General features: G+C 40.6%; 1 protein-coding gene and 1 pseudogene across 1 annotated transcript in view; both read right to left on the bottom strand.

Annotated features, from left to right (window-relative positions):
• The window catches only part of si:dkey-82f1.1 (DENN domain-containing protein 2A), a 32764-nt gene extending 23832 nt beyond the window's left edge, over positions 1–8932 (bottom strand). The window contains exon 1 of the mRNA XM_006782495.3: positions 8496–8932. The gene's annotated coding sequence lies outside the window, so the exon portion shown is untranslated. The remainder of the gene's footprint in view (positions 1–8495) is intronic.
• Positions 8933–17476: 8544 nt separating this feature from the next.
• Positions 17477–22908, bottom strand: LOC148102002 (uncharacterized; annotated as a pseudogene).
• Between the last annotated feature and the right edge of the window lie 831 nt (positions 22909–23739).

Raw genomic sequence — 23739 nt, 5'->3', positions numbered from 1 at the left:
TGCACACACATTGTGCAACGTGCTGTCCAAACCCATTGATAATCCCCTGCCCTGCTGTGGTGTGTCCCCTTGGCCCTCTCCCTCCATTGTAAGAGGAGGATGGACGTGAGACAGCATTGAAACTGGGTTAGCCTCAAAAGCAGACAGGAACTGTGGGGGGATACCATAAACAATTAATTTCTCCCTGTGTGTGTGTTTTTGCTTATCAGTCCATTCTAAATATACCATTGTATCCATTGTTATATTTCTAATGTCGCATATATAGCATTTCTTGTTATTGTGGTTGTCATTTTTAACAAGAGACTCCCGATGACTGGTGTCTAGAGTCTATCCCACTGGGAGCTGGGATCATGGACCAAAATATTACCTCAGAAAATGTAAACAAATCTTAATTATGACTGGGGTGACAAAGAAAGCCACTGCAGGCGCAATTATGGCGTGAAGGCACAGCCATGCAACAGAATGCGACACCATTTGTGAGGCTTTTTCACACATCAAGTGAGTACTTATTTACTTGTTTGTCTTTGTGCACTCAGATGAATAGGAAATGTGATTCAGTTCGCAGGAAGCTTAAGTAAGAGCAACCTCCTGAAATGAAGTCATTGGGCTTTTCCGCACAAAGTGTTTCTGCTTACAAATACACCCCATACAGTAAGAACTTGGGTTTGCTTTTGATAAATGGGACAACTTTGGCTACCACAAGGTCAAAATGGCAACAAGCAGAAGGAAAACTCCACACAAGCTCAGCAAAATCCTCCCCAAAAGTCCTTCACACTTGAGCTCCACCTGTCAAGAGTTTATAAATGATTCATCTCAGGCTTTTAACTCCATTAGAATTTGTGGCTTCCATTTTTCATGTGGTTAGCAGGTCAGTCGTACACTAAAGACTTAAATGTAATATTGTGATTATGTTTGGGAGAACGTTTAAACACTGTTTGCAAGATAAATGCTGAAAATCAGATTGATCCTCTGAGTCTTTCTTTTTAAAAACTCAACTGACCTGGTGGAAAATTGCAAAATGAAGTATTTCCTCCATCTCAACAATGGATTTTACTAATCAGCAACAGAAGCTGAGAGGCTACTAAGAGGCATTAACTATCTCCATCAGTGAAGAAAAGCTTCGTGAACAAAATGAGAAGAAAAAATAGAAGTGAAGGATGATGAGTCTGGAGGCATAGCAAACAAATCTCTTTTTCTTTCTATCCCCCCATCTGGGAAAGCGTGTCGTATTTCTTCTCCTTGCAGAGGTGGAGCATCTGTTCGCCAAATCCCTCCCATGGACTTGTCAGCCCCTCCTGTCTACTGACACAAAGCTCCCATCAGCACAGCTCTGACTCATCCCCAGTCTGCTCCCAATTACCCTTCTGGCTCCAAAGACCAAAGACCTTGCCAACTCATTCCAAGGCCAATTTTCAGCTTTCAGTTTGGCCTACATTACCCCCATAACATTGTCCCTGTTAAGTCCAAAATAGGGTACCTTTACAGCTAATACACCACTTTAGTTTGAGCAAACCTGGAAGAATGTAGTTTAAATCTCAAAATGCTCAAAAAGTGCTTTTGGGATTTTCAGCATAACTAGAATGAAATTTTTCAGTTCAATTCAATTCTGTTTTGTTTATATAGCACCAAATCACAAAGCAATTGCCTCGAGCCACTTCATTTTGTAATGTAACAGCCCTACAATATTAGAAAGAAAACCCCAACAATCAAATGACCCCCTATGAGCAAGCACTTGGCAACAGTGGGAAGGAAAAACTCCCTTTTAACAGGAAGTAACCTCAGACAGGACCAGGCTCAGGGAGAAGCAGCCATCTGCCACAACCAGCTGGCGGTGAGGGGAGAGAGACAGGAAAAAAGACAGAACACATTTTCAACACCAAACTCAAGGAAGGAGTGTCAGAAAAAGACAATCTGATAGTCACAAACTACTTAGTGACTCGCCAGATGTGCAGAGGTTAGAAATTAAGCAGGGTTAAAGATTCTATTTCCATTCTTCAAACAGCTGCTATTATTTCTTTTTCCTTGTACAAGAGCATGCTCTCTCCTACTGCAAGCAAAGTATTTCAAATTCTTTAAATATTGCTACTTTTTTATTCACCTTTATTCTGCTGCTTTGGTTTTTTTTCATGTTTTAGTCAAGTGAGCAGCATAGCTTGAGCAAAATAGAAACATTTGGATCCACGGTGTTTCATTTTAACTAATGAAACAGTAGAAAAAAAATCTACTTAAATATAGTATACTGTCCATTTTAAAATGAAGGAATTTTCCTTATTTACTTTTATTTACATTTACAGAAGCCTCTGTATTCCTGGTAGAACATTACCAGGAAATGTTCATTTCTTTTTTACATAGTCTGTTTCTTTTTTACAGTGCACCACTTTCAGTCCAGACAGAAATATGATGTATAGTTAAGATCATTTCTACCTTTATTAAAGCTATGTGATGTCACTGATCCCGTCTTCTAGCACGTCAGCAGATCAAAGTTTTAACGTATGAAATAGCTCAGCTTCATGAGACTCTCAAAATCTCTATGAGTACTGTTAGCAACTCGAGCATTTCAAAGTTTTATCCGCAGAAAAGTCACCAAACACCTTTAAAATGTAAAACATTCAGCTCCTATCCCACAAATACAATGGGATTGCCCTATGCTAAGAAACAAGGTCTCGGTCTAGGAGCACCTGTAGTTGCAGCTCATATAAATGATCACTGACATAGTAAGTACGGTCTTTGACAGGAAATCTTGCCAAACAAAAGGCAATGAGACTTTCTATTTGATGTGATGAATTTTAGCGGGTGATTTCTTAACACCCGCAAGTAGCATAGCGATAGAGGCGCCTCTTACGCACACTTACTGCTGTCACACAACCATAGATGTCTATGTTTTACCAAGCCCTCGAAGAGATGGAAACAATCCCAGGGCATGACACCTGAGACCTGGCTCTGCTATCAACAGCACCCAAAGGGCCAGGATTTTACAGACATGCGAGGAAGCGTCACTTTATACGCCATAATTCATGCGGGGAAAACACATCCAACAGTAAGCAGCATTTATGGCTATCTGACATTATACTGTGCTGACACACAATGTGGGTTTCTTGAGCCTAATGGTAAAACCTTTCCTCTCGGAGAAAGCTTCAGCCTGCGCGAATGTGCTGCAGTGAGTGGACTTACACATCCTTTCAACAATAACCTGGCTTCTTGAGCACACTAACATTATCCTCTGGGCTCCTGATCAAATTTCTCCTCAAAGCCACAGTCTCTGAGTTGAGCTCCAATGTCAAAAAATCCTCTCTCTCTCGCTCTTTCTCCTTCCTGTTTTTTTCACTGTTTCATATTTTAAGGGTTTCACTTGAGAATTCCCACCAGAGATCCCCCCCCCCCCCCCCCCCCCATCCCATCCCCTGCTCCTCTGCTCCTCTGCATGCCTGCACAGAAACAGATTTTTGTAATTCGCCGCCAATCCCTGGGGGAGCTGAAAAAGGCGAGAGCTTGGGAAAGTGCTCTTCCGGAGTGCAAACTCCAGAGTCAGAGCTGACGTTTTTGACCTCCACACACCCCTTGACCGACAACTGCGAGCCTGGGCTGAGAGCTCCGGTGGATGAAGAGAGTTTAGCACCAGCGGAGCAAGCCAAAGTAAACTGATGTAAAAGCGTGCATTTCCGCTTTCGTGTCTTTAAGAAGAAAGGTGTTTCATTTTGTCAGTTCATCTAACTGATTTATAATTTCTGTAAGATACCAGAGTCACTGAGAAACTTACAAAGAAGAAACTTGTGCAAAAATGTATTGTTTCTTTAGTTAAATATTGCTAAACTAGATGTTTATAAAGAACAGCAAACAGCCAATAAAGCTTTGAACTGTATTGCAATAAAATACAAAAATTACATTATGAAAACCATAATTAAGCTGGAGACAGACAAAGAGACAACTACTACTTTCTCTCCATCTAACAAGACAGTGCTTAGATGTGATTTGGTATGATCAAAGCTGCTCTGTGTCTGCAGATTGTCTGGGGCATCTACTCATTATGTTGTTACACTTTGATGAAATCTCCAGCTCCAGGTCCAGATAAAGTATTGTTTTAATTGTCATTTTAGAGTAGATCCCTAAATTCACAGGTAAACAACCTGTAAATTTAGAGAAGAGAAGAGAAGAGAAGAGAAGAGAAGAGAAGAGAAGAGAAGAGAAGAGAAGAGAAGAGAAGAGATTCAAACTGGGCACTAACCTTTTCCCACTTTGCTTGGAATGCCCATCATAACAAGGCAACCTGAGCCCAAATCAATGAGGTGTACAGCCACATTATAATTACACTTTGAACCCAGATGGACACATTCCTTTCCAGACTGCAGCCTTCTCCACCTATAAGTATGTTTTTTTACCCCCACCAAGTTGGGGATGTTAAGCAAAGAGTAAATGCATGTTTCTTCTTAAACACAGTGTTTGTAGATGTGCATGGAAAGGTTTTGTACCAGTGAGGCTGTAAACGTTCTCGCCTGTATTTCCATGTCTTTGTTTGAATCTGTCTGCGTGCATGTGTGTGTTCGGGTTTATGCCACACGCCGCCAACGGGCACAGGCTACAAAGCCACACGGGGCTGGCACTTTGGCTTTGGATGGTGGTTGTCAGCACTGGTTTTCCCGTGATGATTTTCCAAGGCCACATCTAACAACCTGCCATCCAGCTGCAGCTGCCTCTGTCTATGCCCATCTCTCTACTAGAGATTCACATTCTGCACCGCTGTCTATGTAAACAGCGCAGCAGGACAGAAATTCGGCCTGCCATGTCCTGTTAAACGTTCCAATTAGTGTCACAGCAACCATTTCCCCTCTGGCTGTGGTCAGAGCTCTTTTTAATATAAGTCAGACATTGAAAGAGAGAGAAGATGCCAGACAGAGCGACAGCTTGCATGCGAGGAGAGGCTGGGGGTGGGGGTGGGGGGGTGGGGGCACCCAAATTTCTCTGTGTTTGTGTGTGTTTGTGTCAAGGTTACGGGTGAACTTGAAAGCTATATGGCCAGCTGCCAACTGGATAAATGACTCCAGTATCCAGTGTGATGGTATGCATTATCCGTGCATAAATATAGGCATTTATGTGAGTTGAAACAGGATTCCAGGTCTCTAAGATGGTACGAATTATTCTTGCATCCCTGTGTGTGTGTGTGAGAGAGAGAGAGAGAGAGGGGAGGTATCAAAGGTTGTTTTTTTTTACTATGATTAAATCCATGGCCATCTAACAAGATCACAGATAAATGCCCACTGCCACCACAACTTGGAAACCAGAGGAATTCTTTGACCATCGCTTGTTCTTTCAGGGTATGTCACTGTGGTAACAACGGCGGCTGTAGGAGATTGGCCTGGGGGGGTCTTTAAGTTGCACGCCACCCTGCGGAGCGCCTGTCAAGAGCAGAGCGGCTATAAGAGGAGGGGTGGATGGGCCGTAACCTCCTAAAGGCCTGCTGTCACTTTTTGGAGTTGAAAACAATAAAGGAGACAGATGTCACATACACACACACACACACACACATAGAAACACTGCAAAAATATGCACACAATACAGTGAAACTGCAGTACACAGATATGTACACGGGCTTCATGTGTGCACAGCGATCTGATACATTTGCAAAACAAATCCATGAAAAGTGTGGGTCTGCGTAAAAACAGGTCGGTAACAGTTAACTTTCTTGCAAAATAGAGACCTTTGCGTCAGCACGGAGCTAAACGCTGCTTTCCTGGATGAACTCGTACTCTAGTGAGTCATTCCAATGAATCAAGACTGATTTCTCCACTTCAGTATGCATCCAAGTAAAAAAACGAAACAAAAAAACAAGCCAGTGCACTCATGAAAGATGACCAATTTGTCACAATACTAAACATCTGGTGTTTCAGAATTCAGGACCCCTCCACCCCCCCAACACACACACACACACACAATGAATACATGCTGATGAAACATTCTCTGAGTAGATTTAAGCCCTTGTGCTTTGCATGTGTTGATGTGTCTAAGTGTGTTTATCATGAGGGAACACATAGATGGACGCGGAGTGAAAATACCATGGATATGAGTGTGTCAGGATTTTGGTGTGAAAAGTCAAACAGGGAAAAGTGGAGCAAATGGCTGAGAGCAAAAATGAGTAACAGAGGAGGGGCATGACTGAAAAATAGGGAGGGTAGATATCCTGTGTGATGAATGCAAAGTCACAAGTGCTGACTTTTCCTCTACAGTGCATATTGTCTTACACCGCAGTCATGAAGGCAATTAGCCTCCGATCTGAACTCAGAATGCAAATATCCAATCTGCCAGGCCAGTGTGTGTATGATAGTAACACTACTACCAGACACAAACACAGAGACAGACACAATGTGTTCACAGGAAAAGACTGCAGCTCACTTATTATAAGTTTGCTGACTAGCAGACAGATGGTCCCTGTGTCTTTATCTCCAGCTCTATAAACCTTCTCTCTGCAACGCTGGGGGAGTCAGCCATTCCCAATTCCATAAACGTCCCAGCCTTACCCATTTAAGTGAACCTAAAGTACAGAAAAAAAAAGTTTGGCTGCACCTCAGTCAGAAATATAAATATTCCAGTGCTGCATGTTCCAAGGATTTTGTTCTTGGGTTTAATGATCACCCAACAGACTGAAATACTCGAGGAGACTTGAGGAATCCACTGGGATGGATTATATTGGCTGACTGATAGCCATCCTTTGCTTACAGGACATGGCAGACGATCCTTCTGTTTTACAATCTGCTTTGAAACAGAAAGTATCAAACTTATTATTGTCTCGTTGACCACTAGTGGCATAGTAGAGCAGTGTTTTTCATCCTGCGTGTGCACGCCATAGAATGTGTTGTTTTTATGAGACAGAAGTATTCACGTTTGGATAACAAGGTGGAGCACAAAGTTATGAGCTAATGCTACCACGTATGGTTGGTAGCTGCATCTTTAGACTACATAGGTGCAAAGGACAGACAAATATAACCGCCTTATATGGGCATTTCTACTTCAACTGGCTTTCAACACAAAAAGAAACCATATTTGCTGAAGGAAACGGAGAGGAGAATTTACGGCTGGCGTTCCGCTTTCTTGGCAATACCACATATCATCAGTACAACAATGATGGAAAGATGAAGTTTCTCCAGCAAGTTTCGGAATATTTCCAAACAAATAAAATGTTGTAATGTTGTTTTAAGAGGTAGGAAATGCATTCAAGAATTTTGCTCAGCCTTTAGGCCACATTCTGAGAAGGAAGATAAACAAGACTGTGTTTGTTTACAGTGAATTTAACATCATGGTGCTTTTTTTATTATCTCCTGGGACATATCAACATATTACAGTAAGTTATAGTTTAACAATAATTCACCACGGTGACCTCTTTATATGTAGGTGGTGATTTTGTAGTATTAAATACTCTTGTAATTTTACAGCCATGCCACATATTCACTTTGCAGCATAGCCAACATTGTGATGCACTATATTTTCATTCATTCTTTTTTTAAAAAAAGATTCCTTCTGGTTGGTTTCTGTTTCTCCGTGGTTACTGTGCAACTTGTCTATATATTTAAAGAGATAGTTAACAGCTATTGATGTGGATATCTACAAAATCCACACTGTCCTGTGAACCAGAGTCCAAAGACAAAAGGTTGCTAAACAGGAAAATCTGAAAAGAAGAAAAGTACTGTTGTGGACCTCTGTTTAATCACTACAGCGCATACAGTATATTATAACATATGAACTGCAGGCCCTCAAGTGTAATGACATTTTATCCCAGCTCCAAACTCTCACTAATGCATACTCGTGCATACAGATCATTTCCCGATATTGGCAAGCTGACATTTTTCTGGAACTACCTGAGGTTTCCACCCCAGCTTGCCCCCTCACAACAATACAAGCAATGCATGAAGAGGTGCCTTTGTTCACCGCGAAGAATGCTCATCTCACTTATCCCCTCTTTTCTGTCTCTCTCTCTCCCTTAACAAGCCAAGTTTGGAATGCAGCACACACTTTGACCATTATCCAAATTGTCACCAGACCATCTACCCACACGCTGTTTTCATTTAATAAACGCTGAGAGCTGACAACCGTTGAGCACGCATGTGCACAAACAGCTCACAGAGGTCCAGAGAGCTGAGATCCGTGGACTTGATTCAGATGTTTTTTGACTGACTACTTGAGCAGCACTCAGGATACCTTAACTGCAGCCAAAGCAGTCCGGGATAACCGGTGACTCATAAAAATTCAGAGGAAACCATACCCTAACTTCTGTCGTACATATTGCATTGAAGAAACATGGACGCGCTTTCTTTATACAAACAAGCATTATATGTGAGGACGACTTGTAAACGCACAAAGATTGCTTTAAATCCTTTGCCAATACTAATTAAAAATAAATAAAACAACAAAACAAAACCAAAAGCAGCAGTAGCTTCCCAGGAAAAAAGTTTTCACTTAGTTCAGTAAAAACAATAATTTATAGAAACATGTGAGAAATGAAATCTTACCTTTCTGAGCTGGGTGAGCCCTGGTGAAGTGCTCCTGGGGCAGTTTCTCATTTTGCGAATCCTGACCCCGCAGAAGACAGCATCCACTTGCATGCTTCCTTTGCATCAGAGTAGTTTGCCTTTCTTCCTCTCTCTCTCTATTCCTGAAGTTTGAGCAGCCTTACCCCTGCCTCTCACTTTGCATTGCCCTTGTCAGTACCTCCCACGTATACACACAGAAAAAAGACACTGGGTGCAGGGTACAAAAAATACTCTGAAAAAGTCACAAAGTCGGGGACATGCCTCCTCCTCCTCTGTTCTTCAGTCTTCTGCCTGCGAACTAAAACCTTTACGGCTCCTTATGCGCTCTAGCTCTTAAACGCACACTCAGAGACTCCCTATCTCTCAGTGACACTGACTCGCTCTCTCTCCCTTTCTCAAACTTTTCCCACCCCTCCTTCCCTCGAGCCACCCCCTCCCCTTCTTCCTTCCTCCTCTCGCTCACTCTCCTCCTTCTTCATTTTCCATCATCACCCCCCCACACACACACACACAACTCCTCCCACCCACCTAAACCCCCCACTGCTGAACTAATCTGCAGCTGGCCGGGCGATTGGAGCCCTGGTTGCTAGGGAAACCGAGTGGAGGGGGGAAAAAACTGGAAGAATGGCGCAGGAAGGGCCAAAGCTGAGCGCAAGTGAATACATAAATAAAAATCCAACTCCGGGAGCCAATTAATCAGTTTTATCTTCTCAAAGACTTAACATGTGACCAGAAAGCAGTGGCAACAACAACCACAGGTAGTTACGTGCTCCAAATGCTCAGTGTGTGTGTCTGTGTGGTAAGATTTCAGAGAGAAAAATGGTTTGAGCTGATTACTGACCTATCCCGTGTTAGGAAATACAGACTGAGGAATTCAGCTCCTCATTTTAAGGCCAAGGCAGCAGGGTAACTCAATGATCCTGTGGAGAAAGCAGAAAACAAGACCAGACAGGCATACTGATGACCAGGGCCGTTGAATATTAACTTGTTCAAACCCACACACACACTCTCTCTTTAGTAAGTGCATTATTGGAAGCTCAAAGACATAAATTCTTCCAAACCTGTCAAAAACCACACATGAACATGCAGTGAAATAGATGTTACAGAGGCCCAAGACATGTTGATGTAAGACATTCACTAAAGCCACATCTTAGATTGAAAAATATTACCTAACAGCAGCACTGCTCTGTGAGCGCCTGCAGGTGTTTTATACTTTAATCAAGCATTAGTTGCATTTTTTTTTTTTGCTTAATGGGTCTATTAAACTTGAAATATGCTTTATTGGTGTGACCATTTCTGTAAACAAGAATGTCAAAGCGCCAAAATATGAAAACATATTTAATGTAAAGTTGTACAACAGTCATGTGTTGACTCTGGGTGGGTTATTCATGTTTCAGAGTGTGTACTCTGTGGTAGTTTTTTACACCATAGATAACTAATAACTCACATACACTGCTGTTAAAAAGTATTTGCCCCCTTCTGAGTTTTTTTTTCTTTTTTTGCTTATTTGTCTCACTTACAGATTTCATCAAAAAATAATTAATTACACAAAAATAACCAGAGTAAATGCAAAATGTAGTTTTTTGAGCGTTTATTTTATTTAGAGGGGGGGAAAGTTATCCAAACCTTGTAACTGGTTGTGCCACTCTTGGCGCAAACTTCAATCAAGTGTTTGTGATAACCAGAAGATAAGGAGTCTTTCATAACACTGGCTCATTGGTCCACTCTTCCTTGCAGAGTTATTTTAATTCAGGGTTTCCGAGCATGAATAGTCTGTTTAAGGTCAAAAGACCAAAGGATCTCAGCCAGATTTAAGTCTGGACTTTGACAGGGCCACTCTAACCATTCAGAGGTGGACTTGCCAGTGTATTTCAGGTCATTGTCCTGCTGCACAAACTGATGGCTCGATATTATATTTCATTATTTCCTGGTAGACAGCAGAATTCATAGTTCCATCAATTACAGCAAATTATCCAGGTCCCGAAGCAGCAAAGCAGCCCCAGACCATCACACTACCACCATCATGTTTGATTGTTGGTATGATGTTCTTTTTATGAAATGCTGTATTAGTTTTACACCAGACTCAAACCTTCCAAAAAGTTATTTTCTCCTCGAAACCCTCCCATGGGATTTCCTTAGATGTTCTTTAGATGTTGTTCCGGGTTCATTTGTGACCTCTCCGATGAGGTGTTGACGCACTCTTCGAGTAATTTTGGTAGGCTGGCCACTCCTTTGAAGTTTTCTTTGTTAGTGGATAATGGCTCTCACTGTGATTCTTCACTAGAGTTCCAAAGCCTTATACATGGCTCTGTAACCCAGGCTGATAGATGTCAATTACTTTATTTGTATTGGCTGTACTCCTGTATTGGCTTCCCTTCATTGGTCTTAAATAATCATGCCCCATCTTATCTTAATGACCTTGTAGTACCATATCACCCTATTAGAGCACTTCGCTCTCACACTGCGGGCTTACTTGTTTTTCCTATTTAAAAGTATTTAAAAGTAGAATGGGAGGGAGAGCCTTCAGTTTTCAGGCCCCTCTTCTATGGAACCAGCTTCCAGTTTGGATTCGGGAGACAATATCTGTACTTTTAAGGTTAGGCTTAAAACTTTCCTTTTTGCTAAAGCATATAATTAGGGCTGGGTCAGGTGACCCTGAATCCTCCCTTAGTTATGCTGGAGGACTCCCATGATGCATGACCTTTTTCACTCACTATGTGTTAATAGACCTCTCTGCATTGAATCATACTTGTTATTAATCCCTGTCTCTCTTTCACAGCATGTCTTCTATCCTGTCTTCCTTCTCTCACCCCAACCGGTCTCAGCAGATGGCCCCGCCCCTCCCTGAGCCTGGTTCTGCCGGAGGTTTCTTCCTGTTAAAAGGGAGTTTTTCATTCCCACTGTCGCCAGAGTGCTGGCTCATAGGGGGTCATTTGATTGTTGGGTTTTCTCTTTATGTATTATTGTAGGGTCTACCTTACAATATAAAGCGCCTTAAGGCAACTGTTGTTGTGATTTGGTGCTATATAAATAAAACTGAATTGAACTGAATTGAATTTGTTTGTTAGCTGTTTCTTTTGCTCGTCTCGTGATTTGCAGCTATTTGAGATCTTTTAGCCTACTTCACTTTGTCACACAGGTTCTATTTAAGTATTTTTTTGATTGAACAGGTCTGACAGTAATCAGGCCTGGGTGTGCCTTCACAAAGTTTCAAACAGCATTACTTCAGCAAAACAACTATCTTGCTGATCTCTGAGCCTAAAACCTGACCTCCCCTTTGAAATGCAAGAGAGATCTAAAAAGCCTAGCTTGTCCTTCAATAGCTGTGGGGGTAATAGGGTGGAAGGTGCAGGCTAGCAACATCTGTTTGGCGTTTGTCCCACCTTATTGTGTTGCTGAGTCCTCTATCAAGCCTACAGCTGGGATCCTGAGAGTGTACTGAGCCCGCTGTCCAGGGGAGCCACATTATAACTATGAACACAACTCAAACAAGTTCTCAGTATTTGATGGTGCATAGTAGGCTATTTGCAAGACCTCTGTTTTTAGCAAAGGAAGTGGCACTAAAATCACACCCAAAGTGTGTTTTGTTCCCTGTGCTGCCCTTTCCCTTAGCCTGTTATCCTGGAAGCTGTTTTACTTGCTATCCATGATTACGGAAAAATAATAAAGAAACGCCTGAGCACTCTCTAAGGAAATTTGTTCAGGAATATCCTGGCACTTCCAATAAACATACAATTCTTTGTCACACTGCACTTGTTTTTGTGAACATTTTTTTATTTTGTAATTATCAATAAATCAAGAAAATAAATGTCAAAGCTTTTCAGAGAAAGCTATCGTTTACAGTCATACAGAGAGTTGCTACTTTCGAATAAGACTTCTCAACTTCCCCATAAAGAGTAAAACAAACATAACAAAACTGTTTATGGTTTCATAACTTATTCTCTCTTCCTCTTTCTTACTCCTGTAACCTGTCACCTTACTTCTATTTTGAATCACAGCAATAGTCGCCTCAAGTCCTGCAGTAACCCCTGTTTTCTTAAGGAATACTTGGTTATAAAACAAAAGACTTATTTTACAGCATTATGAATGAGCAACTGGCCCATTTTTAATGACACCACACAAAAAAGTTTCTTCATTATACAAAAATCTTGAGTAAACTTCACCTGAAACATATAAAGTCAACGGTTTATTTATTCAAAGTAATAATCATCAATGACAACATGTTTGGCATAAACTGAACGTATATCAACCAAGCACATTTCTTTTAACCTGATTCCATTAAATTTACATTATTCTTACATTTACATTTACGGTGTTCTAGTATTTCAATTGCATTAATTAGATCACCTCTCTGACCCTTGTACTTCCGTTTTTTCTCCCTTGCATCCTTCTTGTAAGATAAGAGCAGGAAAAACAGACTGAACAGGCTCCCAGAATCGTGTGTGATATGTCTCCATCTATGGATCAATTGACGTCTTTACACAGACCTTCAATAATTAGTGTGGATGCTGATTAAGCATCCACGCTAATTATTGTGCCACTATTCTGAGCACACTATTTTTTTCAATTATTTTTGATGTTTTAAGCCTGTAAAACCCCTCACTACACACTTGATACACTTTTCTCAGACTCGCACGAACATTTTCACACTTTTCTCTCTTGTTTAAACACTCTCAAAGTTCAAACCTTTGTAGAAAAATAAGTCCAGTATTATAAAATGAAACCAAAGATCAAACCTTGTTTTCAGGCACAGAACATGGGAATAGAGCAGCTGCCAGAGAATTCAACATTAATGAATCATTAATGAATCAAGTCCAATTTTTTGTGCAATGGTTATCTTCCTCTGCCTTTTTGGTCCTACCACAGGTGCCTTTGACGGTGCAAAACGTTTTGTCGACATTGTTGCATTTGTTGGGGAAAAAACGTACAAACATACAGTACAGCACTTCAAAGTCACACTGCTAGCGATCGATGTAGCGATTTTGTACTGTACAGGAGAGAGTGCTCGGAGGCTAACAGGCATCTCCGAAAACGTTAGAGCACTTATGCAAATATGTGATGTCTTAATGAATCGAGCAGATATTAGAAGTTTACACAGCACCATTCTCGCATGAAAAAATCTTAAAAGTTTATTTTGTGACCCAGAAAGAGTAATATTTCCAACTCCGCCACTCTGTGTTCCTCCGCCACTGTGGAGTTTTGGACGAAATGGATTCTGGGACATTGCATTTCGTCATTTCGAGCTGATTGGAGACCAGAACAGCCAATCAGATTTTTTGCATCCAAGTCTGTGATTGGCTGGTTTTGTGGCACAAATATAACGGTGTAACTTTGCCTGAAACCCTTTAAAGTGAACATAGGTATTATTATAGTACTTATTAAAGTCCTCCAATAATTTGTTTCTCTCTATACATTAGTAGAACCATGAAGTTTTCACTTTTCCCTGTTATCTACATTGCTTACTTTCGCTAATTAGCTAGCTAGCAGTCACAGCTGTATCTATGAAAACTGGTCTGGCCACTGGAGGGAAAAACTGGTGGTATCATAGCAAAAATGATTTTAACATAAAAAAAAAAAATGGAAAAAAAAATAACTTAAAACTAAATAACCGTTATTTTTAAAACGAGTCAGCAAAATATTCCTGACTTATCTGGAGACAGCAAAAACCAGTTAACAAATGACAGATGAAGTCTGAAAGAAGTGTAATGGCTGCACTCGCTCTGACTTTTCCCTCCTTTTAAGGTTCTTTTTCCCACAATGTATTGCAGTAGTTGATAAATATAGAAAAATATCTTTAAATGACTAATATGGAAAATTCCTTCACATTTATATAGTAGACTGTAATGCATTTTACTGATTTTTTTTTTTTTTTTTTTTTTACAGCGTAACCGCTGAAACTTGTTTTTTTTTTTTCTGTGATCTAACAGATTGTCCTGGACTGCACATCATCACATCAGACTGAGCTCTGCCCAGTCTCACATACTGTGTGGCCTGCCTGACAGGTGCCTCTTTGTGTATACTTATATGCACAAGTAATGCAAAAGAAAAGGTGGGGGCTGGCTTGACACCAGTGACTGACTTCCAGTGAAAGTTTATACCATGTTCCTTGATATTAGTGATGGGTCGGTCGCAAACGAAATGGCTCTTAGAACCGGTTCTTTGACGTGAACGACCAAGCAGGCTCCTTATCGCGAGCCGTGGTTTTTTTGTTTGTTTGTTTGTTTTTTCCTTTCTCTCACTCGCTCTCTCGCACTTTTTTCCCGCTTCCATACATTGTGCTTTACGCTGGGAAGGGGGGGAGGGGCGGTAGTTACACTCAGTAGCACAGGAACAGAGCAGGAGGGAGAGAGAGAGAAAGAGAGCCAGGGGCAACAAGTCATATTAGAAAGGTATAGTAATCATCCACAACTATTTTCAGTTGCAGATGATAAAGGATTCAGAAAGTTAGTCATGCAGGTCCATATGACAGAGAATATGCATGTTCTTTTTGTTTTCACATTATAATTCATATTTAATTGTGTTGTGGTTTGCAGTGTTTTATGTTGTTTCACTTTAAATTTATCAAAGGAAAAAGCTGAAAATTTAAATAGTTAAAAGTTGAAATGTGAATAGTTGATTTTTGTATTATATGATTTATTTATTACATTTTATGTGGAGTGAATAAATAAAAGTATATTTACGGTGGCCCCTACAGACAAAGCACATACAAACTTCAAATCACGTACGAACCCTGAAGCACGTACAAACTCAAAAACACGTACAAACTCCAAAACACGTAAAAGCACGTACAAACTCTAAAACACATAAAAACACGTACAAACTCCGAAGCACGTACAAACTCCAAAACACGTAAAAGCTCAGAAGCACATAAAAACTCAAAACACGTACAAAAGACAACAGAAGTGCTCCAGGATGCTAGGGGCAGTGTTGAACTTTTGTTACCTAGTGGCTACACAAGCCAGCAAATACCAACGTCCGGATTTGGTGTGTGGTAATAACAGGTAAATGAACTTTTTTTTTTTTTTATAAATTATTTGACTATATATGAATGCTTGTGTATAAATACACAAACAATACACATATGCTTTCATGCTTTCAATTGTGTAATTTAAGTGATCTAGGTAGCTCTGTTTTGGAAGTTAAGTTCATGCTAGAAATGTGTTTTGGAGTTTGTATGTGTTTTGTCTCTAGGGGCCACAGCATATATTTATATATAAACATATAAATAAAACCACTTTTTTTTTAACATTAGTAATTCCTTTTGTGCATAATTTTATATTATTGTTAATAATAAATTAATTAAAGCAACAAAACAACCTGAACAGCCGGTTCGGAGCCGAAAGAGCCGGCTCTTTTTAGTGAGCCGAACCGAAAGAAAGAGCCGGAAATCCCATCACTACTTGATATACAAATGCCAAGTAACTCATCAGCCTCTCAGGGTGCTGAGAAATGTGGATTCACCACAAGTGGAATCACATTTACTTTTATAAATGTGATTACAGTTTTAATAGCACATCTAATTGTCTAAGGAGGCGGAATAAACCTTGCCCAGCGAATGCTGCGACACAAGGGGAACACACTTTGTCAGTCATACTAACCGTGGCACAACACTGACCCTGCCACAATTTGTTCCCGCAGTTCAAATCACGGCAAACAGTGTCCCACAGCTGTTTATGTTTTTAAACCCATTTTGCACAGAGAGACATTGAAAGCAGTGGTGAATATTCTTACACAGGTTTTTGTTATTTAAAAGAGGAAGTAATTTATTTTATTGCAACCTGTAATTTACTGTAGTTAACTTTTATTTGTTTAGTTTTTTACAGAAGGTTTGAGGTGTGAAATAAACTGCAATGGAGTTTGAAAACAAAATATGTGTGTGTGTGGTTGGAGGATGTGTTTGTGTCGGGCGGGGGCAAAAATGTTCTTGTAAAACAAGGCTACGTACATGGGTATTTTTGAAAATGCAGATTTTTCTATGCGTTTGTGCCTTTCGTCCACACGTAAACAGCGTTTTTGATCACTGAAAACTGAGATTTTTTTTAAAAAAAACTCCTGCCAGGGTGGAGATTTTCGAAAAGTCAGTTTTTGCATTTACATACGGACGAGGAAAACAGAGATTTTGTCACCCAACGTCAAAGTGTGCGCCTCTTTTTACGTGGCGCTGTGCGCCCACGTTATTATTTACATGAGATTAATTTCTACAATGGCGGATATAGACAAAATGCTGTTGCTGTTAATCTTATTATCTGCAGTTTGTACATGCTTACATACACACACAGTTACTGTGTACATGTGGACGTAGCCAAAACGGGGCCTAGCAAAAAAAGTTTGAGAACCACGGCTCTACAAGGTAAGTGAAATAAAAAATGTGAAATAAAGAAATTGTTCAAAGTGGGCTAGGTGCTAATTTTCTGATGGCAGGTCTACATCTAGAATTAAAAATAAGCACAAACAGACACATGTTGGCTTCATATTGATGCAAATTTACTAAAATCGCACGTGCAACACTTTCTACATATTTGACAACAGAGGAAAAACACAAAGTTGGGATGTATTTTAAATTTGGATTTTTTTTTATTTCACGCCGAATTAGATATTTTAAAAATCAAGCGCCAAATCACAAAGTCTCCTCCCTGTTTGTACTGTAAGGGCAAAACCCTACAGTACTACAGAGAGCCCCAACAATCAAATGATCACCCCTCTGACCAAGCACTAGGAGACATTACCAGGAGGAAACTTCCAACGTAACCGGGTCAGAAGGGGTGGCCATCGCTGTGACCGGTTTGGGGTGGGGGAATCAAAAAGGAGACGAGATGGCCTGAATTACAGTTGTTAAAATTTGGATTTGAGGCAGATCATAAAATTTGATGGTGATGCTTTAAATTTTTGATTTGGTGCTAAGATTCTGCTTCAAGATATTAAAAGAAGCAGGGCAGTGGGGAAAAGCCAGAATGGTTATTTTAATCATTGCTGGCTTTAATGAATCATCTAAAGGGTTTTCGCAGCACTTTTCCGACTGTAGGGAAAAAAAACTGGAAATTTTGGACTTGTTTTGGAGGACTGGGGATGATTTGGAGCCTGATTGTTATATGCCTTATCAGAGCCTCATCAAAAGACAAATCATTTGCCATCGCAACCTTTAAGACATTGTCTGGGGAGCCAAACTCCTTGATGAGGTATTTGGCTATTTTCTTCATGAACTTTTCCTTGTTATTTGTCAGACTTGTGGCAGACTCTGTGCTGCTGAGTTCAGGCTGTATCAGATCTTTCATCTTTTAGTACCGTGTCTAGTTCTTTTTTAGTAGATGCGGCGGTCCTGGCAACCCAGTGCTGAGTGTCAGTTTTAGATTTGGTGATGACTCTCAGGAAGAGCAAGAACATGAACTGACTGGAATTCTTCTCAACATCAGAAGATGACCCTGACACAGAACTCATCTCTGACTTTAAAGAGGAATCTTTGAGAGAGCCTGAAACACTGGCAGAGCATTTTTTGGGAGACATGGTCCCAGATTTTGGTGTTCCAGGTGATTTTTCAGGTGCCAGAGAACTTTTTACTGGTGCCATGCTCCCAGATTTTGGTGTTTGAGGTGATGGAACAGATTCTTTACCACTGCCATCTGAATCTGTGCTTGTTTCCTATGTTGGGGTCCTTGTTCTTTCAATAAAGTTCTGAATGTCATCCATCGCCACAGAAACCTTGTCCTCAATCATTTGATCTTTGCCTTCGTTCTCCACCCAGAGTAAAAGCTTTTGTAAAAACTTTTCTACTGCGTCTTCTACGAAGACATAGAGGACTTCAGCAGAAAAGGGACACTTTGAGTCGTGCTGGTTGTGGAGTCCTGGAGATGACTGTGTCAGAGAGGGCTCTACCCATTAGAGGCTTGGGGATTTGATACAGTCGATCTGTCATAAGTAGATCAAACAGTCTTCCAATGTTTTATGGATGATGAAGTGTTCTTTCTTTGTTAACTTGTCAAACCACTGATCAATGTCTGATCTAATGGTGTCAAATTCAACTGGAGAAGAACGTATGTAGCGAAGTGTGTTTCGGGAAGGGGCTCGACTGAAAGGGGGACTGAAAACCATACTTTCATCGGAGGACACTGTTTCATACTTGTGGAACCTGCACATGTTTTGTAGACAAACAACAAATTTCCTGTTTGTCTTTATTACTTGTATCAGCTCTTTTTTCAGTTTTTCAAACTGTTTTTTCGCAAACATGGAAAAGCGGTGTTTGCGTGCTTTGAGCCGGAGTGTGACGTGGATGGCAAACATTTGGAGAAGAAGTCTCTCACCTTGTTGATAATTAATCCTGCAGTAAAGGCAGGTTTGGGTAAGCTACATCTCTCACAGAGCTCTTCACTGCTTGAATGCATGTTACCAAGTATCTCATTTATGATGTCAGCTGCAACCACTTCTACTGGGGTTGGAGCTCGGATACTTTGGCTTTCTGCAGTTGATGTTATTTTGTCTTGTTCTGTTCGAACTGATTCTTGTGGGAGCTCAAGTTTTTCCTCATCCTCATCTTTTTCTGTCATCGCTCCATCTGAGCTGCTTGATGACAGAATCGCAGAAATCTCTGCGATTGCTGATTGCAATGGCATCTTTGAATCCGTACTTTCTGTACCGGAATCAGACCCTCTTGACAGGCACCGGCAGCGCAGCTTACGTGCTACATGCATTTTAAGGCACGAGGCAGTGTGACAAACCATGCGGTGCAGCTTGTCAATACTACTACATTTCCCGCTTAATGTAACGAGTTCAATTGCTGAGTTGAGCTTTTCGGAGATCTCTTCCTCAACCATCCGTGTCAGCTCGTCAGCGCTCTCGTGTCGCTGTTTTGGGACATTAAGAGCGCTGGCAATGGCGGCTGAAATCGAGTCTCCAAGGGACGGGATTATTTTTCCTGCATCTAAAGGCTCTTCACTCGTCATGCAATCCTGAATAATAGGAAGGGCTATTTTCAGGATTCTGTTTGAGGCAATCTGAATGATTTCACAAATCATATCAGCGAGCACCCCTCGGACGCCCGAGTCGCATGTGCCATTTTCGATCATGCTCCACTGAACTCCAGAGAGCCTTTCAAAGCACCTGTTGATAGGTGGCATAATCGGGTCTGTGACCACGACTGAATTTTCATTTTTGCTGTGTGTTGCCACTGTTGTATCACAAATTTGATTTTCTTGGTTTGAGTGAACAGTGTGAGAATTTTCTCATTGTAGAGAACTGTTGAACATTTGCAAACAGATGAAAAGTAGTAGTTGGCGCATCGATCCAAATATCGATTGTATCGATACCAAGTTGGTATTGCTATCAGATTGATACTAGCCTGTTGAAATCCATTCTTTACTTTTAGTTCTCTTCTTGTTTGCAATGCTGTGCTTTCGGCAAAGACGAAACAGCCAGGTCGCCGGTCTCGCCGCTCCTGTGTCAGTGCAGAGTAGGCACATTTTGCTCCCCCTCCCCCCTCTTGTGTTTATATGTTGCACTGTCACGTGACGTGACTTAGACACTTTAGGGGTTGTTAAGTTGTTTACATATTACTTGTATTTTCACCAGTTGTTTTTGTTGTTGAGAATTTTAATTGTAATTTTTGTATTGTAATCTCTCAACAATACTTGTTTCTTTTAATTTGTTTACTGGTTTGCGTCACTTTTTATTTAAGATTTTTCTAAAAAGAAAAAAAAATTCGATAACTGTAAACCACCACGGCAGACCTGATGGTATTTTCATGCTTTGAGCATCATTTATTCTTACAATAATTACACGGTTGCTATAACAGGACATTCAATGGCTGCAGCTCTCCCGCTGCCAGCCGTACACATCACCATAAACTCAACAACAGCACAAGCAGAGCACAGGTTTTAAGCTAGCGAGGCGGTCAAAAATGAGTCCAAGTTTTCTCGCAGTGTTACTGGAGGCCAAGGTAATGCCATCCAGATTAAGAATCTGGTTAGATACCATATTTCTAAGATTTTCATACTGATGATGATACTAAGATACTAAGATAAGATGATGCTACTTCATACTAAGATGCAGAAAGTTAGCAGCCATCCAGGTCTTTGTGTCTTTAAGACATTCCTGTAGTTACTTGGCTTCATGGATAGATAGAGCTGGGTTTCATCATTTATCATTTATAATGTAAACAGAATTAGTCCTAGCACTGATGCCTGTGGAACTCCATAATTAACCGCAGAGTGTGAAGAAGACTCTCCATTTACATGAACAAATTGGAGTCTATTAGATAGATATGATTCAAACCACTGCAGCGCAGTACCTGTAATACCTACAGGATGTTCTATTGGCTCTAATAGAATATTATGGTCGACAGTATCGAATGCTGCACTGAGGTCTAGCAGGACAAGCACAGAGATGAGTCCACTGTCAGAGGCCATAAGAAGATCATTTGTGATCTTCACTAAAGCTGTTTCTGTGATGTGATGAGCTCTGAAACCTGACTGAAACTCTTCAAATAAACCGTTCCTCTGCAGATGATCTGTTAGCTGTTTGACAACTACTCTTTCAAGGATTTTTGATATGAAAGGAAGGTCAGAGATTGGCCTATAATTAGCTAAGACTGCTGGGTCTGAGTAAAGGTTTAACTACAGCCACCTTGAAGGCCTGTGGTACACTTATTAGAGATAGGTTTATCATATTTAAGATTAAAGCATTAATTAATGGAAGGACGTCTTTGAGCAGTTTTGTAGGAATGGGGTCTAAAAGACACATTGATGGTTTGGAGGAAGTAATTATTGAAGTTAACTCAGAAAGATCAATTTGAGAAAAAGACTGTAAATGAATATCAATGGTACTGAAAGTAGCTGTAGATATTGTTACATCTGTGAGATGATTATGGGTAATTTCTTCTCTAATGATTAAAATTTTATTTGTAAAGAAATTCCTGAAGTCATTACTAGTTGATGTTGAAGGAATGGTTGGCTCAACAGTGCTCTGAGTTTTTGCCAGCCTGGCTACAGTGCTGAAGAGTACGGAGCCCCGCAGGGGACATGGGAGAAAAAAAAAATTAAGACGGACTTTTGCGAGATCTCGCAAAAGTTTTAGCCGCATTCTTCGGAGGCCGCCAGCTCGAAGCCGACCGGGAGGTCGAGGCACGATGTGCCGGGAAAGCGGTGTTCCTCCCGGCTGTAGTAGGTCTCGACCTCCCGTTAGCTTCGAGCTAGTGGGTGTCAGATCTCCGAAAACGTCGGAGCACTTTTGCAAATATGTGATGTCTTGTAAACCGAGCAGGTATCTGACGTTTACACAACTACATTCACGCCTCAAAATATCTTAAAAGTGTATTTTGTGACCCAGAAAGAGTAATATTACAACTAAGTAGCTGCCGCTATTGTTGGAATTCAACTTTTGCGAGATCTCGCAAAACTTTTGAGAGATCCCGAGTTTGTTTTGCGAGTTTGTTTGTAAACCGAGCAGGTATCTGACGTTTACACAACTACATTCACGCCTCAAAATATTTTAAAAGTGTATTTTGTGACCCAGAAAGAGTAATATTACAACTAAGTAGCTGCCGCCATTGTTGGAATTCAAGTTTTGCGAGATCCCGAGTTAGTTTTGCGAGATCTCGCAAAAGTCCGTCTTAATTTTTTTTTTCTCCCATGTCCCCTGCGGGGCTCCGTAGAAGAGAAACAACATTAAAAGAAAAATTTTCTTAATATGCTGGTAAAATGGCAATAGGTGTTTCAAATGCTTTCCAACTTCTTGGTAAGGGAACATGGATTCTCCAAAACCATATGAATATACCACCTCTGTCAAAACATAAAAAAAATTAACTGAGCTTTTTTAATATCAGGTTCAAGAGGTTTGCAGAGCAGGAGATCAAAGAGGGACATAAGGAAGCAGAGATGAGGAGAGAGAGAGGAGGCAACAGAGGAGGTGCAGAGGAGAGTGAGGGTGGTGGCAGAGGCATTGCAGCAATTGAAAAAGGAGAGACAGAAGAAGGTGGCAGAGGTGGTGTAGAGCTTGGGCAAGAGAAATGAGGAGGTGACAGTGGGTCAGATGACCAAAGAGAGGGAGAGAAAGGCTGCACAGGAGGCATGGATGACCAGGTAACAGGCATAAAAAACAACAAAAATAATTGTACATGCAAGCACACACTGTCAGAACAGTCATGTGGTTTTCTCACAGAGGGTCATATGGTGAGGGCAACAGTCAGGCAAATGAGCAGGTGATAATGCAAGGATATATTAATAGATTTCTTTTTTCAATTTCAATGTCAATAATGTTAATATGTGCAATGCAATCAGTTAATATATAGTTATTTCAGAGAGTGACAAGTTTTCTTGTCATGTTTACCAAAAGGACTTGAGCCCCATGACAGGAACCAGTCAAACAGATATGACAGGGACAGAGAAGGATTTGATGTTTCTGACATCATCACCTGCACAAAGCCTGCACAACCTGATCCTGTGTTTATAGTAGCGCAACTTTTCCTTGGTTGCATTACAGTGCCACTTTACAAGGGGTGCTGTGTTTTCATTTTGCCAAAGTTTATTCAAATCATCAGACCCTGTCTTTGTGAAAGTAGGCTTTAGAAATTGGAAAAAGGGTCTCTTCAGGTTCTCAGGACATGCAAAAAGTCGGTCCATGTCATGAACATGCTCAAAATGGGAACACTGTAGCTTTACAGCTTTCTTTAGCTTTTGCCAGACAACAGGAGGAAGCAAGGTATGGATTACTGAAGATTGTAGGTTCCATCAAATACTTATCTTGGCAAAGTTTAGCTCTACGAGGTCATGTAGGTATAGTTGTTGGTATAGTTTATTGGCGTCAATACAGTGATGTAAATGATTGAGTGTACATATAAATAAGCAGAGTTGCCATGTCGTATTTTTGCCATCTGGCAATAATTTCCTTAGGGATTAATAAAGAATTCTAATTCTGATTCTGAATACAGCAGTGGAGAGCTGAAAAGCAAACATGCTGGTGCTCCTCTGGTGGTTAAAACAAATTTATTTATTTAGACATTGATCTTGACCTCCCTAATGTTCAGCACAAAGTTATGGCCATGTTTAGAGCTTATGGGTGCAAAGGCCGCCATAGCAGTGGATATCAGTGGATTTACAGTTTTGTTTACATGTGAACAAAAAGATGAAAAGGACAGTAGTGACATGCAACCAAAGATGTGATTAGTCAATGCATGTGGACTACAAATCAATACGTATATAAATAAATAAAAGCATCTTTCACCATTTTTGTTCATTTA

Source organism: Neolamprologus brichardi, chromosome 7, assembly GCF_056152115.1.
Source record: "Neolamprologus brichardi isolate AB-2024 chromosome 7, ASM5615211v1, whole genome shotgun sequence".
NCBI classification, from domain to species: Eukaryota; Metazoa; Chordata; class Actinopteri; order Cichliformes; family Cichlidae; genus Neolamprologus; species Neolamprologus brichardi.
The sequence above is the reverse complement of the archived record's forward strand: the minus strand, read 5'-3'. Positions and strand labels throughout refer to the sequence as shown.